Genomic DNA, 6,716 nt, shown 5'->3' on the forward strand with positions numbered 1-6,716 from the left:
TGCAGTAAAATTACCCTTTTTGTGAACATGTTATGCAAGAAACACAGCACCTTTTGCATCGACGTATCGTCCTTCTGTGGTGCATGTGGGTTTGCTCAGGACATACACTAAGTCTTGAGGCACAGAAGTTGAGCAGAGAATCCCCACCAGATGGTCAGGGTATAAAGTCATGGAACTGTGACCGAAAAGCAAGACAGACAGAGCAAATTGCAAGAAGGTAACGGTCATTAAACTCCAATGTCACAATGACTTGAAATTTCTCACACAGCTCACTACAAGGCACATGTAGGCTTGGATCACCACAATATTTGATACACACCTTTAAAAGGAAAACAAGCACATGAGTGTACAATTTGAGTAAGATTAGTTAACAAAAAACATGGGCCCTGGTAAGCAAAACCTCTTTGCAGGGGCACGGGAGTGACCTAAAAGTAAGTGACAATTTGTCTCATGATTATAATAAAATATGTAGTTTATCTGTGTTACATAAACCATAGCATTTTAAGCATCCTCACTCAAAGGCTATTACAGAAGTGTACAAGTGGTTTTCACTGAGGGCCACATCGCAGTTATGTTTTTATGCTTTTAACAGTGAATACTATTATTACACAACTTTTTAATGCATTTTATTCGTAGATTTTAAAATGTATAAAAATATGGTAAGTTGCAATAATTTCACCTTAAAATGTAGTGTATATAACTGTAAATGGAAAAACAGCTGTTTTAACGGTAAGGAAAAAAAGGTAGTTCAGTTGCCAGAATTTTAAATAATAAATAAACAAAACTGCAATTTTACTGTAACATTTTGGCACCTGAGATGCCAGTTTGTTTGCTTTTTTTTAAATTTATTTTTTAACCGCACATCAACAACTGTAGATGTTTCGGTGTATTACTGCAAATGCCAAAACGCACCACAGTTTTTTACAGTAAAAAAAAGTACTTTTTTTTTCATTTATTGAAAAATGCTATTTCACAATTTTACCATTGAATCTATTGCTACATTTACATTGCACAATTTGTTGGATAACTTGCTTTGAAATCATTATTATTAGTATTTATTTCTAGTTAAAAATTGGTTTGAATGTTTGATGATATATTTTTGCGTAATTAGACCATATTTAAAGGCCTACTGAAAGCCACTACTAGCGACCACGCAGTCTGATAGTTTATATATCAATGATGAAATCTTAACATTGCAACACATGCCAATACGGCCGGGTTAACTTATAAAGTGACATTTTAAATTACCCGCTAAACTTCCGCTTGAAAACGCCTTTGGATGATGACGTATGCGCGTGACGTAGCCAGTGAAACAGAAGTATCGGTACCCCATTGAATCCAATACAAAATAGCTCTGTTTTCATCTCATAATTCCACAGTATTCTGGACATCTGTGTTGGTGAATCTTTTGCAATTTGTTTAATGAACAATGGAGACTGCAAAGAAGAAAGTTGTAGGTGGGATCGGTGTATTAGCGGCTGGCTGTAGCAACACAACCAGGAAGACAGAGATGGATAACAGACGCGCTAGCCGGCGAACTCACCTTAACTTCGTCTGTCTCGCCGACCGCATCTGTGATCGGGTGAATACCTTCGTCGCACCGTCGATCTCTGGAACGCAGGTGAGCACGGGTGTTGATGAGCAGACGAGGGCTGGCTGGCGTAGGTGGAGAGCTAATGTTTTTAGCATAGCTCTGTGAGGTCCGGTTGCTAAGTTAGCTTCAATGGCGTCGTTAGCAACAGCATTGTTAACCTTCGCCAGCCTGGAAAGCATTAACCGTGTATTTACATGTCCATGGTTTAATAGTATTGTTGATTTTCTATCTATCCTTTTAGTCAGGGGTTTATCTCTTTTGTTTCTATATGCAGTTAAGCACGATGCTATCACGTTAGCTCCGTAGCTAAAGTGTTTCGCCGATGTATTATAGTGGAGATAAAAGTCACTGTGAATGTCCATTTCGCGTTCTCGACTCAAGAGGATATAGTATCCGAGGTGGTTTAAAATACAAATCCGTGATCCACAATAGAAAAAGGAGAGAGTGTGGAATCCAATGAGCCAGCTTGTACCTAAGTTACAGTCAGAGCGAAAAAAGATATGTCTTGCACTGCATTCTAGTTCGTCACTCTAACGTTCCCCATCCACAAATCTTTCATCCTCGCTCAAATTAATGGGGTAATCGTCGCTTTCTCGGTCCGAATCGCTCTAGCTGCATTGAAAACAATAGGAAAATATGAGGAGGCGAACAACTGACTACGTCAGGCAAGGCTTTTTTTTATCAGAGACCAAAAGTTGCGAACTTTATCGTCGATGTTCTCTACTAAATCCTTTCAGCAAAAATATGGCAATATCGCGAAATGATCAAGTATGACACATAGAATGGATCTGCTATCTCCGTTTAAATAAAAAAATGTCATTTCAGTAGGCCTTTAAGTTAACAAAATTTGCGGTTGCATGGAGTACTTTTTTTTTTTTTCTCCCAAAATAGAAAGAATGAATACATTTAGTAAGATAAGTTACATTACTTTATAGATACAAATTACTTCCAGGATTTCGAGGGCCAAATAAAATGAAGTGACGGGCCACATCTGGCCTTGCGTTTAACAACTGTGGTCTATGGGGTCCACAAAGTTTCTTGGAATTAAGTTGTGTTGTTTTATCATATACAGCAGTGGTCCCCAACCTTTTTGTAGCTGCGGACCGGTCAACGCTTTAAAATTCGTCCCACGGACCGGGGGGCGGGGGGTGTGTTGTGAAATTTAAAAAAAATAAAAAAAAATGTTTTATTTTTTTTTTATAAAGAAATACAATCATGTGTGCTTACGGACTGTATCCCTGCAGACTGTATTGATCTATATTGATATATAATGTATATATTGTGTTTTTTATGTTTATTTAATTTAAAAAAAAAAAAAAAAAAAAAAAAAAAATTCTTGTGCAGCCCGGTACCAATCGGCCCGGTGGTTGGGGACCACTGATATACAGTATCTCCTGTACAAGACATACATGAACACAGACATGCAAGACACCCGGTCAGCCCACCGATATCATGTTTTTATTTGTGTTCAGTCTACATGCCACCCTCTCATACTTGCAATCCACAGCTGCCAAACAGTTTCCGAGAAGTTTCCGTCACCGACGTTTGTCTGTGACCGTGAAGCGGGACCATTTAGCCTTAACATCTGACTGACAGAGCGTGCCAGGGATGATACATGGCTCACAGCCCCATGACTCACTCTATCTCAATCTGTGACCCCGGAGGCTGGCGGCCTCGTCGTATACACTCCTGGATGTACTGACGGATCACTGCAAGGGTAATTAACAGTGTTTTAGAGGCTGTCAGGGTACACTGACTCTGGATGAACACCAACACTGGGATTTTTTTTTAACACCTTCCCCCACATGCCCTCATGGAGCGGAGTCTTACTCTGTATTTCCTCAAATACTGACCTCGGCTGTGGCTCGGTTATTTATGGTGCCACGATCTAGGTAATTTTCCTCCAAAGTGGGACAGTAAACCAGTCATCGCACCGAGTCGGTTTGCTACACTCATATTTGGTACGATCAGGAACGAAACACAAGATAAACAACGCAATTTGTTATTGTTGTAGCCAGACCTGTGTGTTTACTTCCGTACCTGACGGCTTCGGCTGCAACTGTTGCCTTCTTCAGAGGTTGTCACCGAAACCGTCAGGTATGGAAGTATACACACAGGTCTGGCTATATATATATTTATATACACTACCGTTCAAAAGTTTGGGGTCACATTGAAATGTCCTTATTTTTGAAGGAAAAGCACTGTACTTTTCAATGAAGATAACTTTAAACTAGTCTTAACTTGAAAGAAATACATTCTATACATTGCTAATGTGGTAAATGACTATTCTAGCTGCAAATGTCTGCTTTTTGGTGCAATATCTACATAGGTGTATAGAGGCCCATTTCCAGCAACTATCACTCCAGTGTTCTAATGGTACAATGTGTTTGCTCATTGGCTCAGAAGGCTAATTGATGATTAGAAAACCCTTGTGCAATCATGTTCACACATCTGAAAACAGTTTAGCTACAAAACTGACCTTCCTTTGAGCAGATTGAGTTTCTGGAGCATCACATTTGTGGGGTCAATTAAACGCTCAAAATGGCCAGAAAAAGAGAACTTTCATCTGAAACTCGACAGTCTATTGTTGTTCTTAGAAATGAAGGATATTCCACAAAATTGTTTGGGTGACCCCAAACTTTTGAACGGTAGTGTATATATCCGTTCAAAAGTTTGGGGTCACATGGAAATGTCCTTATTTTTGAAGGAAAAGCACTGTACTTTTCAATGAAGATAACTTTAAACTAGTCTTAACTTGAAAGAAATACACTCTATACATTGCTAATGTGGTAAATGACTATTCTAGCTGCAAAGGTCTGCTTTTTGGTGCAATATCTACATAGGTGTATAGAGGCCCATTTCCAGCAACTATCACTCCAGTGTTCTAATGGTACAATGTGTTTGCTCATTGGCTCAGAAGGCTAATAGGATGATTAGAAAACCCTTGTGCAATCATGTTCACACATCTGAAAACACTTTAGCTCGTTACAGAAGCTACAAAACTGACCTTCCTTTGAGCAGATTGAGTTTCTGGAGCATCACATTTGTGGGGTCAATTAAACGCTGAAAATGGCCAGAAAAAGAGAACTTTCATCTGAAACTCCACAGTCTTTTCTTGTTGTTAGAAATGAAGGCTATTCCACAAAATTGTTTGGGTGACCCCAAACTTTTGAACGGTAGTGTATCTATCTATCTATCTATCTATCTATCTATCTATCTATCTATCTATCTATCTATCTATCTATCAATCACAGGGGTCGGCAACCCGCGGCTCTAGAGCCGCATGCGGCTCTTCTGCGCCGCCCTAGTGGCTCTCTGAAGCTTTTTAAAAAATGTATGAAAAATGGAAAAAGATGAGGGGAAAAAATATATATTTTTTGTTTTAATATAGTTTCTGTAGGAGGACAAACATGACACAAACCTCCCTAATTGTTATAAAGCACACTGTTTATATTAAACATGCTTCACTGATTCGAGTATTTGGCGAGCGCCGTTTTGTCCTACTAATTTTGGCGGTCCTTGAACTCACCTTAGTTTTTTTTACATGTATAACTTTCTCCGACTTTCTTGGACGTGTTTTATGCCACTTTTTTTCTGTCTCATTTTGTCCACCAAACTTTTAACGTTGTGCGTGAATGCACAAAGGTGAGTTTTGTTGATGTTATTGACTTGTGTGGAGTGCTAATCAGACATATTTGGTCACTGCATGACTGCAAGCTAATCGATGCTAACATGCTATTTAGGCTAGCTATATGTACATATTGCATCTTTATGCCTCATTTGTAGCTATATTTGAGCTCATTTAGTTTCCTTTAAGTCATCTGAAGTCAATGTATATCTCATGACACACTATCTGTATGTAATATGGCTTTTAATTTGTTGCGGCTCCAGACAAATTTGTTTTTGTATTTTTGCTCCAATATGGCTCTTTCAACATTTTGGGTTGCCGACCCCTGATCTATCATAACAAAATGTGGGAAAAGTTAAGTGCCGTGAATACTTTCCGGATGCGCTGACATGGTACTCACTTCAGTAACTAGAAGCCCCCCTTTCAGTGTCAAAAGACGGCATGAAAATGTGCACTGTGTAAAACTTCCCCCAAACCCCTGAATTCTATACACACCTCTTACAATTTAAGTGGGGAAAAAAAGATTTATTTTGTAAATACGCTGACAAGTGTGACCTTCGCTGCTTCATTAGCCCGCTCGTGCTTTCAACTTCCACTTTTTATTTTATTTGTTTCCCTCCCAAGCCGTGGGAGAAAACGTGCAGGGGGGGGGGAATCTAGTTTGCAACACAACAAAGGTCAGCGGCCGTGTGTTTATCCCCCAACCTGCCAGGCTGGCTGACAGCGGTGGCGACACGAGACGGACGGCCGTGAGATGTGGAAAGATGTCTGGAGGTGGGGAAAAAAATCAAAATCAGATAAAATAAGCATGTGAATCACAGTGTGGCTGTGACACACTCACACAGACGCATGAGTCCTCTCCCACTCTCCTGCAATACCGCAACAATAGCCTGACACACACACACACACACACACACACACACACACACACACACACACACACACACACACACACACACACACACACACACACACACACACACAGTACATGTAAATAAGAGTAAGCTATGGGATAAGGCGACGGTATCAAAATCGGGTCACGGGTGAAATATGTGCAAGCCCAAATCCCAAAAGGAAAGATTGCTTTTACAAAGCACCTGCAGCCTCTGATATTTTTTTATTTTTTTGCAGCACCTCAGGCCATTTATTCCTGGAACATTACATAACATAGCACCGGGTTGTGCACATATCCAGCCTTCTTAGAGAGAGAGAGAGAGAGAAACAAGACGGTAAGAGGATTGAGGCAGGGAGAGAAATGTTGTGTTTGTACAGTTTATCCATCCACTCCGCAGTCATCGCCTTTTCATCCAGTTTCCAACCAGTCGCTGGTCTGATGGTGATTTATGGCGTTTGTTAAAGGCCTACTGAAAGCCACTACTAGCGACCACGCAGTCTGATAGTTTATATATCAATGATGAAATCTTAACATTGCAACACATGCCAATACGGCCGGGTTAACTTATAAAGTGACATTTTACATTTCCCGCTAAACTT

Source organism: Entelurus aequoreus, linkage group LG04, assembly GCF_033978785.1.
Source record: "Entelurus aequoreus isolate RoL-2023_Sb linkage group LG04, RoL_Eaeq_v1.1, whole genome shotgun sequence".
Classification (NCBI taxonomy): Eukaryota; Metazoa; Chordata; class Actinopteri; order Syngnathiformes; family Syngnathidae; genus Entelurus; species Entelurus aequoreus.